The sequence below is a fragment of the Hemicordylus capensis genome, chromosome 2, assembly GCF_027244095.1.
Source record: "Hemicordylus capensis ecotype Gifberg chromosome 2, rHemCap1.1.pri, whole genome shotgun sequence".
NCBI lineage: Eukaryota > Metazoa > Chordata > Lepidosauria > Squamata > Cordylidae > Hemicordylus > Hemicordylus capensis.
Genome location: NC_069658.1, coordinates 260,498,090 through 260,510,829, shown reverse-complemented (window position 1 = coordinate 260,510,829; position 12,740 = coordinate 260,498,090). Strand labels below are relative to the sequence as shown.

Below are 12,740 nucleotides of genomic sequence, written 5' to 3'. Positions count from 1 at the left end.
CATTCAGTGTATTTTGAATATCCCCAAGCAGTGGAGAAAAGGGGAGAGGAGGAGTTTGCTGCTTTGGTGAATGGGCTCTTCAGGAGAGCCCAGTCGCTGAGACAGGAGCCTCCCTACTCCGCTTTCTTCCAGGGCACTGTGGAAGAAAACAGGGTGGGTGAGTGGGGAGGCTGCTGCCTCAGCCAGATGCACTCTTACCCTTGGCCTTAGAGGCTAAAGTCCAGGGCCTCCACAGCCTCTGGAGCCCCCCCCCCGCCCCTCCCCCAATCCTCTTTAATCTGTGCAGAGTGGTGTGGTCACTGGCAGAGCATGATGATGCTTAATTTGCAGGGGAGGGGGGCCTCCAAAGGCCTTTAGGTCCAGGCTCCAAAATTGTCTAAGTGCACCTCTGGCCTCTGTGACTAGGCTCCCCTGAAGAGCCTGGTGTCTGAGGCAGCAACCTCCTTTGCTCCCCCTTCCTCCACAGCTTGAGTATCTGATTTCCATTCCTCCATCCCCAGCCAGGAGTAACTGAATTCAGGGTTAAAACCCTTGTTCCTTCAGATAACCAAACCTATGTACATAGAAGTGTAGGTATGGTTGAACGGATGGGTTCAAAGAACCCAGGTCCCCCAGTGCCTGAGTGGCCCCAGCTCCACACCTCACTATTTTGTTCATTATCTCCCTCACTTTGAGGGGCTGCCGGGGAGAGGGGTGAGCACAGGCCCCCTCTCTGCTAGCTATGCCCCTGTATGTACTATGTTAGTATATTTGCCTACAATAATCCCTTGATGCCCTTGCCTCTCCTTCACTTATCTTTGCTGTCTGCCCTCCACCCCCATGTTTACATTTTAGATTGCAGGCTCTTTGGGGCAGGGATCTGTCTTTTGTACTTGTTACTCTGTAAAGCACCATGTGCACATGTGGCAATGCATTCTCTGGGTCTGGATGTCTTAGGATGGGGTCGGAGGCAAACAGGGTTTTTAGATCCTCGAAGGCTCGTGAGGCACCTGTGGTCCACTGGAAGGGGTTTTTCTTACATAGTAAGTTGGTAAGGGGCGCTGCAAGGAAGACGAAGGCGGGGATGAATTTCCTGTAATAGTTTGCAAATCCCAAGAACTGTTGCATGTCCTTTTTGCTTTTCGGGGGCTCCATGACAGGAGGTCCTGAACCTTAACAATCTCCATGGCGAGACCTGCTGTGGATAGCCTATTGCAGGATAGCCTGTCGACTGCTGCGGATAGCATATCCTTCCACCTATCGCAAGATGTGTTCCTACCTTCTGCAGAGAGATGCGGAACTTGACCTCGTCCAAATCAAAAGCGCATTTCTCCAACTTTGAGAACAGATGGTGCTCTTGCAGCCGTTGCAGGACAATCTTGACGTGTTGGTCATGATTTTGGCGCCTCTCTGAATAGATCAGGATATCATCTAGGTATACTATGACAAAGCATTCCAGCAGGTCATGGAAGATGTCATTCATGAAGTGCTGAAACACTGCTGGGGCATTGCAGAGCCTGAAGGATATGACCAAGTATTCAAAATGACCGAACTTCATCTGGAATGCTGTCTTCCACTCGTCTCCCTCACAGATGGGTACTAGATTGTAGGCACCCCGCAGGTCCAGCTTGGCAAAGACAACTGCATGACTTAGACACTCCAACAGGTCAGGGATGAGTGGCAGGGGATAGCAATTGTGTACAGTAATGCTGTTCAGACAGCAGTAGTTGTTGCACAGTTGTTGCTCAAGCGCAGCTCGCCTGACTCCTTTTTCACAAAGAGGACTGGACCTGCGGCGGGTGAGGTGGAATGGCAGATGAACCGCCATTGCAGGTTCTTATCCAGGAACTCAATGCCACAGACTCTGGCTTGGACAAGGAGTATAATCTACTCACTGGAATGCGGGCCCCTGAGCCCAACTCTATAGCATAGTCATAAGGATGATGTGGGTGCAGTTGGTCAGCTTCTGCCTCCCCGAATATGTCCCTGTACTCCACGTATTTCATCGGAAGGTCCACAGATGGCAGCTCCTGTTCTGATAATCTCGGGGTCAATATCCACCCCCCCAGACGTGGGTCTGGCATTGAGGAGCTGGGAAGTGGATTTGCCCAAGGGACCAGGAAATCTGTGGGTCATGGGACATAAGCCAGGGGAGTCCCAAGATGACTGGGAAGGGGATCGACTCTGTCATGTAGAACTGGATCTCTTCCTGATGCTGTCCCACCATCATGGACAGGCGCATCATACGCTGAGTAACCGGACCGGATACCAGAGGCCGGCAGTTGATGATCTCTACATGCACTACACACAGCGCCGGTTCCAAGGGTATGTGGTGCTGTCTAATGAATTCCTTGCTCATAAAGTTGCTGGAGGAGCCAGAATCCAGCATGGCCCCTACCTGGATGGGAGCCAGTCCTTTACACTGCAGCACCGCTGTGACTTGGAACTGTGGGACCACTGAAAGGGCCAGCTGCAGGCACAGTAGTTGATTCCCCGGTCTCAATGCCTGCAATGAGGCAGGGGTGGAAGGTTTCCCAGCTGGGCTGGGTGTCCCCACTTCTCTGGGCATTCTTGGGCAAAGTGGCCTGGTGGCCTGCAATAGAGTCACAGGTGCTGTTGTTGATGGTAAGCCTTTACAGCTTCCGTCAAGTAGCCTCGCACCCCACCCAATTACATGGGCTCCTCCATAGCAGCCATGGGCTGTCCTGCTAAGGTCTTCGCACCGGGGGAGCCCCCTCCTGGGACATCTGAGCTCAGCCTGGAGCAGACACGTTGGGCAACGAGGCAGGCCTCCCTACCCATGCCGATTCATCCAGAATTTCATCAGCCAAGCCCTCTTGAAATTGGTCAGTCAGGGTGGCTTCATTCCATTGCAGGTCTTTGGCCAAGAGACAGAACTCAGTCATGTACTCTTGGACAGGTCTACGCCCTTGCTGCAGAAGGCAGATGAGTCTGTTGGTGGTTTGGGTCTTTACAGGGTCATCAAAAGCAGCTTTTAGCTCCTGAACAAAATCTGCCCAAGAGGCCAGCACAGGCCTGCCCTCTATTAACAAGGGAGCAGCCCATTTGTCAGCAGAGCCCAACAGCAGACTGATCGTGAACCCCACTCTGACTTGGTCATTGGGAAAACCTTCAGGCCACACTCATAAACAGTTGGCACTGAACCAGAAAAGCTGAGAGTTGCCCTTTACTGCCATCGTACTTCTCAGGAGGAGCAACCAGGCACTTGCGACGAGATGGATTACTAGCAGAAGCCCCAGAACGAGTCAGCAAGTCCATCCCGCAGGGCCTGGGCCAAGTCCACAAGCTGCTGCTGGAGCAATAGGTTCTGTTGTGTGAGTTCTTCCATACTAAGTGTATTACTCACTGTCAACCAGGGGCGTATCTAGGGTGAGGCAGGCAGGGCACGTGCCCCGGGCACCACTTGAAGCGGGGCGCCATTTCTTAAAATTTAATTTAAAAAAAAAATGGCCACCAAAACCAAAATGGCCACCATGCATGCTTAAATGGCCTCTGTGAGGCCTTAGGCCATGCCAGGCCTCACAGAGGCCATTTGAGCATGAGCGGTAGCCATTTTGTTTTCAGCGTCATATATATATAAATAGCCACCACACGTGCTCAAATGGTCCCTGCGAGGTCCTAGGCCTTGCCAGGCCTCACAGAGGCCATTTGAGCATGCATTGCAGCCTCCAAAATGGCCACCACGCTGATCTTTGCAGGCCCGAATAGGCCCGAAAATCAGCCCGGGACAGGCTGTGGTGGTGAATTAAGAGGCCAGCAGTGGGAGGGGGAATGGTGAGTTTGTCTTTGAATCAGTTTGAAATCCTTAGTATTAAGGCCCACTGGGAGTTTCAGAAAGACAGTTAAAATGAGAGAAAGAGAGCAAGAAATACTAGAATATATTCCAAGCAGTGACACAGTTTACTCTGCATATCCTTTAATTATTTTCAGAGTATCTGGGAAGTAATAGTAATAGTAATAGTAATAGTAATTTTAGTAATAGTGATGCTGCAATTCATAGTAGAGAATTAGACAGGCACTTCTGTTTAGTTTTCCAAGTACACCTCCACATAGTATTTGGGTATTTCATGAGCCCCAGCTTACTTAAATTTGTCGTTTTCCAGCATATCTTGGTCTGGCTACGTCCACTGCTAAATAGTTTTTGAAATATTAAAAGATTAATGAGCTTGACTTGTATTTTTCAGCTGATATTATGGTACAGTTATCTGAAAGATGGTGTCAGATGTTTGGACAGGGGGAGCAATTTCAGTGCTTGACCTAGGCACTATTTTCCCTAGATACACCTCTGCTCGCAACATCCTGCTCCTTATCTCTCCCTTTTTCTTTTATGGCTGGAAACAAGCTGTAATGACCTGCTTTGGCCAACTGCCCAGCAACTGCAAAAAACACTCTTAGAGAGGAGAAGGGGAGTCCACAGACAGGTATGGAAAGTCAGATATAGCCAGAAGTCAACACCAGAGGACAGACGGATGGAGAATCATAAACGTTGCCAGAAGTCTACATAAGAATTCCACAGGATCAGGGGCAAACACGGAACAGGGTCAGACAATAACAAACAAGTCCAGATATCTTGGTCAAGGTTGCTTACGGTAGGGCTGGTCACCATGGACATTGTTTCCAGCACAGACCCAGCTTTCAGGTTGTTCTAAATAGGTCGTGTGCTGAGCACCCCGCCCATCACTGCAGCTGGGCCTTGTCAGGGAGATGCGGCCAGGCCAGACCTGGGACACCTGGCCAGCCTCTCTGACCTATGGCGTTCCTCCCTCTGAAGCTGTACTCCGACCAAGCAGCATCACTGTTGGGAAATTGGGGCAGGTACCTGGACTTCAGTGGCCTCGGAGGCTTCATCAGGTGGAGGGAGGGACGGAGGCAGAGAGGCCTGCAAGCCTGTCAGCTCTGGCTCTGTTGAGTTGATGGGAGTTTCAGCCTGCTCCCCCTGCTCTGGGTCTTCATCTGAGGAATCCTCCTCCACAACCCCCATGGGAGTCATCACAGTGTGACCTGCATCATGCGTTGGTCCCAAGACCGCTTGGGATAGGCCCATAGTTGTCATGGCCGCTATGAACTCCTGAGCCGCCCCTGAAAACCCGGTCCCGAAATGGACATTGAAGTCCCCCAACAACAACAACCTGGTCCATTCCAATTCCAACTCAGCAACGAGGTCCATCAGCTCAGTTAGGGACTCTGCTGGACACCGAGGTGATCGGTATACCAACAGAAGTCCCAATCTATCCTTGGTCCCTAGACTTAGGAACACACATCCAATACATGCCAACTCCCTGACAGGGATCCTGGTAAGGGAAATAGTATTCTTACTAGCCGACCCACACAGAGCATCTGTGCGCTCTTTGGGGCCGGCTGTTCCCACCCCTCCCTCCCCACTCTCTCACCCTCCACCCTCTCCCACCACACTCTCTCGCTCTCGCTCTCCCCCACCCCACTCTCTCACCTCCCTCCCCCACTCTCTTGCCCTCCCCCTCCCCACCCCACTCTTCCTCCCTCACCCTCCCCACCCCACTATACATCCCTCCCCCCTCCCTCACCCTGGCCTCCAACTGGTACCTGGCCTCTGCGGCCAGGCCCACTGCTGCTTCCGCCTGGCCTCTGCAGTCGGGCCCGCCGCTGACCAATCCTCCTGGGTGTGCCTCAGCCAATCAGGCACCTCCGCCATCCAGCCAATCAGCTGGGCGCCGGGATGCAAATTCTAAGGCGCACCCAGGAGAATTAAATATATAGATAGACCACAGCCACCCCACCCACATCCTCTCACCTGCTCCACAATGGATTAGCCCATTGGTAAGAGCTGGGACCAAACTGGGCCACTAGCTTCTCCCGACCAGGTCTTCATAATGCACACCAGGTCGGCATCTTCATCCAAGATCAAGTCGTGGATGATCACAGACTTATGTGGGACCGACCTGGCATTACAAAGCAATAAGGTGAGATTCTGTGGGTTGTATGCACTGCTCTCCAAGGTCAAAGAGGTAGTAGGCCTGATTGAGGGGGAAACCATGATTAAATTAATCAATTTCCTTCCCCTGTTATGACTTGCTGACCTATCAGCACCAAATATTGGTCGATTCCCCACCACCACTGGAATAGCCGCCCCAGAGAAACACCCTGCCTCCCCATCTTGGGAGGACCCAAGACACATACCTGCACCAGGCTCAGCTAATTTATTTTACATTTACATGTAAATCACAGGGCAACATTTACATTTACATGTAAATCACAGGGCAATAGCAATATAACAGGAGGGTCCCTACCAGGAGTCTAACACAATGCATTGGTCCCACCCCTCAGACCCACCTCCAAAGGCCGCCACCAAAGGCCAGCCCCCTTTGGCAGCCGGATTTGGCAGCCACCTGCAGGCAGCCCACCTGTCCGCGACCTACACTGGAGGCTGCACCTCGAGCAGAGGTTTCCTTCTTTTAAAGGCCACAGAGTTGGAAGAACCCAATCACCAGTCTCTCACACAGGATTGGGCTGAGGTGGCCAGCTGCTCAATGTCAGAGCAATTAGGAAGGACATATATTTATCAGGGGCGTAACTACCATTAGGCAAGGGGAGGCAGTCATCTGGGGCCCCACTGCCTCAAGGGGCCCCCCAGAGGCACATCACATGACTCCCCACCTGCCCAAGTTGCACCCCCTATGAATTATGTTGAGTCTCTTGGAGATGGGCAGGAGCAGAGAGTAAAAAAACTAGATTCAATGTGAACTAGATATTCACCATATTCATAATGGGGATGTGAGTGTGAGTGCACTATATACTGTGAAGTGTGTTTGTGTATCAGCGAGGGGCCCATTTTAAAATCTTGTCTCTGGGCCCCCTCCAACCTTGCTACGCCCCTGATATTTATTATTTATATTTATTATTATTTTTCATATCAGTGGGTAATAAATGAACACCATCCACCAGTACCTATTTTCAGTGATTGAATTTATAAAATAGAGATCGTTGGACTTGAACCTGCCAGGGAAACCATACCTTCTGGATTATAGAACCATAATCCCAGAGTGCAGAAGCAGTGGAAAAGGAAATGCACTTTGCATATGCTTGCTAAGCATCATGAAGAGATAAGGGAAATCCACTTTGTACTTGCTTGGAGGCTTTTTCTCTCTCTCTTGGGTGGGAGGGGGTTGACCTCTTATTTGAAGATGGAGAACTGATCCACTGATTCTCCCCAGAATGACAAAAGACATTAATTAAACATCTTTGCAGCCAGCTTTGGCATTCATAACCCGGATGCATCTATCGGAGGTCAGTACAGGCAGGCAGAGAGGGATTTGTTTCCCTCAATGGTTTCCTCTTACAAGAACAGGAAAGAGGAAGAGGAATAGTCAGGCAGTGGTGTCGGAGCTGAGTGGGGGCAGGGCAGAGGAGAGCATGGAGAGAAAGAATGCAGAGCACTCTGGGGCAATGCTTGGAGCTGACTTGTTAGAACAAGCCTAGGAGTTCTGGATGGATGATTGAACTGGGATACCATAAGACACTATGCAAAGACCGCACAGTCTAATTCCTCTGTCTAGAGGGGGGTGCAGGGGCATAAGTACTATTAGGCAAGGGGAGGCAGCTGCCTGGGGGCCCACACGCCTCGAGGCCCCCCCCAGAGGGAAGTCACATGACTCCCCAACACCCACAGAGCTTCCTTCATTATGATCCTTCCTTCGTATTTCTTCCTTCGACCTGGCTAGTATCTCTCTCTCTCTGTCTCTCGACCCTCCCTGCCTCCCTCCTTGTGTGTGTGTGTATCAGCGAGGGGCCCATTTTAAAATTTTGTCTCCAGCCTTGTTATGCCCCTGGGGGGGGTGCACAGCTCAGATGCCCTGATGGACCAGAACCAACCATGATATGGCATTTGGGGGCCAAGGTCAGTTTTCAGAGCATTATCACATTAAAAGCAATGATTAAAAATACTAATGAAAGCAATTCACTGAATAACTCTGACTGAGAACCAAAGAGGGGCATTAAGATGTGGCCCTTGGGCACAGACCCCCAGTGAACTGCTCAGAGTCCCAAATCTCATCAGCCACCTTCCTCCTTCATGACATCTTCCAGAAAGGAAAGGAAGTGCAGCTGTCACTGGGGTAGCTAGCACATGGGAGGCCTGTGTTACCACCCACCCCCCACTCGCCACACACCCCACTCGCCTGCACACCCCACTCGCCACACACCCCACTCGCCTACCACCACACACCCCACTCGCCTGCAGCAGTGGGGACCCATGTGCTTCCCCATTCAGCCCTGGTCAGCAGGGAGAGAGCCGTGTGGTGAGTGAGCGAGATAGCAGTGAATGGCAGCAGCAGGAGCGGCTGGTGGCCTGCTGTATGCCTGCCTTACTTGCCCAAAGTGTAAGGGCCATTTTGATGAAGCCAGAAAGCGCACGAAGACCCTGCTCAAGGCTGACTTCTGCTTCTCAGGGTTCCGTTAAGAAGAGAGCAGATGTTTCTTTATATGAGGAAACCAAGTATGACTGTAGAAATCCTTTGTCCTAAACATTTGAACTGAACAGACTTTTAAAAAAACCCCAAAAAAAACCTGAGGGAAGCAAAAGAGCTCTCTGTAACAGTCCTTGAGAGGTGGCTTTGAATTACAGCCCTCCATTTGTCCAATATATTACCGCCCTGAAATTCTGCCTGTACCACTTGGAGTTTCACAGTTCTCTCCACTCCTGCTTGTCTCCAGAATGTGTTTGAATATTCCTCTGAGAAAATGTCAGGAGCTTCCTTAGCTCTAATTTTAATGGTATGATGTCTGCTAATTCCCCTTTCTCTTCTATTCAGCCAATGGTGGTGTCAGACTGAAGAGGCAGGAAATCTAACCTCTGCTTAAAATAACCCAGTTATTTGGTAGTTACAGCCAAGCCAGTTTGTAGTCCGAATGTGCATGGTTACACAGTGAGAGCAAGCACAGACTATGGAGGAGAAACTCACATCCTGACAATCTTACATTAGAGGTTTAGAAAGAAGTTTCTAGCCCCCATGGAATCAAGTGTACATTGATTAGGGAAATTGGTTTTTTTTAATGTTATGAGGAGCGGGGTAGGGTGGGGGGTGGGCTCTAGTTATGGCTTCTAAAGCCAGGAGCTGCAACTCTCACTATTCTTTTCACAGTCTCCATTTTGTGGCACCGATTGTTCTTCTTCTTCACCACCAGCCAAACTGAAGTAGTTGTCACAGTGAACTGCAGACACAGTTCTGGAACGTAGCACCCCTCTCCTTTCTCTAGTCAGTTGACACATAGATATTGCAGAGAGCAAAGCCACGTTTCAGAAGAAAAAGAGCTGAGAAACAAGACGCCTCTTTTCTTGGGGATGAAGAAAGCCCTAGCTCAGTGGTTGGTATCTGCTCAGCATGCAGAAAGTCCCAGGTTCAATCTCTCACATCAGCTGAGAAAAATGTATGCATGAAGCCCTGGAGATCCACTGCCAGTCAGAGTAGATAATCCTGTGCTAGATGGAAGAATAACCTGACTCAGCAGCAGATGGCAGCTTCCTATGTTCCTATTCAATTCTCCGCTTTTCTCAACACACAGAGGACATTTTTAAATCAGCCTTCATGGAAGTTTTCCCGTATATCTCTATAACCTCACATAAAAACAAAAAATAATTCCACCAACACAAACCAGCACCCAACAGCACAGACATTGCCCATGGCTGGTATTCTAAGCAGAGTTGCTGCCTGAGCGAGAGGCCGGGAGGAGGAGAGCGAGATGATTACACAAGAAGAGCAGTTGGTGTAATGATGGGGTTGGGCAAGGAATGAACAGCAGCTCCTTGTTATATAAAGGGAGCACAACTCTTGGGCCGGCTAAGTGTTCAGGCAGTAGCTGCCTACGACGTTTGTTTGTGGAGGCCTGAGATTCATGCCTGGAATGCCACTGCCTTTCCCCTTCCCCGTTTCTCCGCTTGCACAACTGCTATACAAGCCGAGCTCTCTTTGTCTCTAGTGGGTGAAATTACCTCCTCCGTCTACAATGCTGGGAAGGCTGCCGCCAAATAGCGGCTGACGTCATACCGCAGTCTCGTTCTAGCCAATGTGGAGGCGAGGCACAGGACCCAGGCGTGGCTTGGCTGGAGGGCTATTTAATTGCTGGAAGCCGTGGCCTAGCCGTCTTAGTTTGTGCAGCATCAGTAGGAATCTGCTCAGCACGCACACTACTGGGGAATTCGCTGACTACTTAAGGGAGGGAGAGCAATTGTTTGCCTTCGTCTCTTGCGGTGATTTGCGATGGCCTTCCGCCTGCAATATAGGGAATGAGGAAAGTAGCATGTCCTAGCAGGGCAAGTTCTGTTCTGAGTTAATCAGTTGGTCTGTCATACAGCGTTGCTAGCAGGAACCGTGCCGGAGAAAATGCGACCTGAGCAAAGAGGCTCCTTTTAAAGTGGTGATTTCCTTCTATTTAGCAGGGGGGGAGAGTAACTGCCCCTATCCAGCCCCAGCACAGCGTCTCTCCAGTGTGTGTGTCTGCCTGCCTGCTGGATTCTACCTTATGCTTCTTTTTAGATTGTGAGCCCTGTGGGGACAGGCAACCATCTTGTTTATTCGTCTATGTTGTCAAAGCGGGATAGAATACTTGTGGTAGAGAAGGGGATTCAGAAAGAGGGAGATTAGTGAGCATCGTTTCAGGGTGCCGGAGGGGATTTGCTAGACCAGCCACTTGGAGCTAGGATGACAGGGGCTAAAGCCCCGCTCAGAGCCTCCTGCGGTTTTGCCTATCCATCACCCAGAACAGAGTGGGAGGGAAGGAGCACGAGCTCTGAAGTCCCAGCCGAAGAGATTACCGGCGCTGTGCGAGGTTTGAAATTGAATAACACGGTTTCCCATTGCAGATCTTTTTAAGAGTTCAATAAAGTTGTCGCCTGTATTTAAATCCAAAGAGGCGCCTCTCTGTCTATTCCCGAGTCCAGCACTCAGGTTGTGGTGCTCAAGCTGGCCTGGAAGCCTTGCCTTCTGACTTGGAGTGGGAGAGAGTCTTTCCCCTAAAAACAACAACAACAACAACAAACAGACAACAACAAAGGGGGGGGGGGAAGTGAGGGAAATACCTTTTATTTTCTCTTCCATCCCTCTTTCTTTTCTACTCCTGGTTCTAGTTTTACTTCACATCGGGCAGGGCTGAGATCTGGTTAGCTCTTATACAGATGATGAAGCCCTACCAATGAGTCTCTAAAAGACTCATTGACATGTATTTATGTCAATACACCCGTTTCTTTAAGATTCTTTGTTAGTTGTAAGGTTTACTCCTTTTGTTTTAACAGCAAGGGGGAGGGGAGAATAGCCCCCTGACAACTTAATTACAAGGTCAAAAGACTAGGCGGTACATGCCTTTTATCTTTGTTTACGAGCTCGGCTAGTTAAACTGGAAACCGAATTATTGTTCCGCGTGGGATAGATTCCCGCAGCGCCACGTAGTGTTCGGCTCCTCCTTGCTTCAATCCGGAACACCGAACGTTTTCGGTGTTTGTGCGCTGCCCCTTCGCAGCCTGCGATCCAGAGACCAAGGACGACCCGAATACACTTATAGGTGCTACAGAAATGGGGGTGAGGTACGGCGTTCTTTGTTCTTAGTGCTCTTGGTGGGGATGTTGTGCTTGCTGAACAGCATCAGGGCAAAGCAAGAGGGCAGATGGTGTATGCCGCTCTTGCCTCTATCGGGAAAGCGTACATATCGAAGCTCTGCGCTATAATGGTGGAGGAGACCCGAGGACGGTATTGGCGAGCTGCCTGTTGCTTTGGTGTGTTTGGTTTAGGGTGGGGGGCGGACTTGAGATACTGCTTTTGGTTGAACCACTTGGACTGGCGATTCTGATCTGCATTTATACTTGTCTGTATCTGATTATACAAAGAGGAATACACTTATAGGGAATAAATTATATAATGTAGTTTAAAGGCGGAAGAAAAGAAGGAGGAGGGGGATTGCCAGAGGAGAATGTTCTGCAGGAGGCAGGGGGATAATTGAGCAAAAGGGTTTAAAGAGCCCGCCCCCCCAGCTTTGGAGGGCCCCCCAGCTCCAACCCTCCCTATTTTCTTCGTTATCTCCCTCACAGAGGACTGCAAGAGAGAGGGGTGAACAGGGCCCCCTCTCCCCTAGCTACTATCTCCCTGGCAGGAGGGAAAAGAGCGGCAGAGGCGCCAGGCAGGGTGAGTCCTCCCTTTCAAAGATCCTCTCTTTTAGGACCTGACTGCTGCTGCTTCTCAATGCGGAGTCTGACGTCGGTATAAAACAGCTTCACCTTCGGCTCTTCTAGCCTGCGCCTTGATTTTTGAAACCTTCTCCGTTTGGGATGGAGATGATGAGCTGTGTGGGTCACGACTCACGTAACCCCTAGAATCACGTTCCCCCACCCCCAAAAGAAAGATTAAAAGACCCCATGGTGGAAAGATTTCCGTGAGGGGGAGGGGGAGAGCAAGGAGGAACCGAGGAGCGGAGCCTTGAGGGGTCGGGAAGATGCGGAAAGCGCAACCCAGAGTTTTAACTGTGAATTAGTGACTAATACACAGGGACTCTGGGTTTAGTGACTAATGGCTTTTCATGATCCCACGGTTGGCAGCTGCCCACAGGCGGCTCCTCCCTGACTTGCCTCGCTCTTCCTGCACTTCTAGTCTTCTGGCCACTGGCACAAACTCTCCCTGCCCCCAACAGACCTTCTCTTGGCTTCACAGAACCTGGAGGAAGGGACTGCGGACTTTGGAGGACACCCACACAGCTCCCAGCACCATGCAGCAACATGTAAA

The 12,740-nt window shown here is 50.5% G+C and overlaps 1 protein-coding gene across 5 annotated transcripts in view; it reads left to right on the top strand.

Annotated features, from left to right (window-relative positions):
* Nucleotides 1-11,405: 11,405 nt before the first annotated feature.
* The window catches only part of LOC128345412 (C-type lectin domain family 2 member D-like), a 55,513-nt gene continuing 54,178 nt past the window's right edge, over nt 11,406-12,740 (top strand). For 2 of the 5 annotated variants that reach the window (XM_053297300.1, XM_053297298.1), the window contains exon 1: nt 11,406-11,551. The gene's annotated coding sequence lies outside the window, so the exon portion shown is untranslated. Of the gene's footprint in view, nt 11,552-12,074; nt 12,147-12,740 lie in introns of those variants that run through there. The other 3 variants (XM_053297292.1, XM_053297293.1, XM_053297297.1) reach the window with 3 other exon arrangements.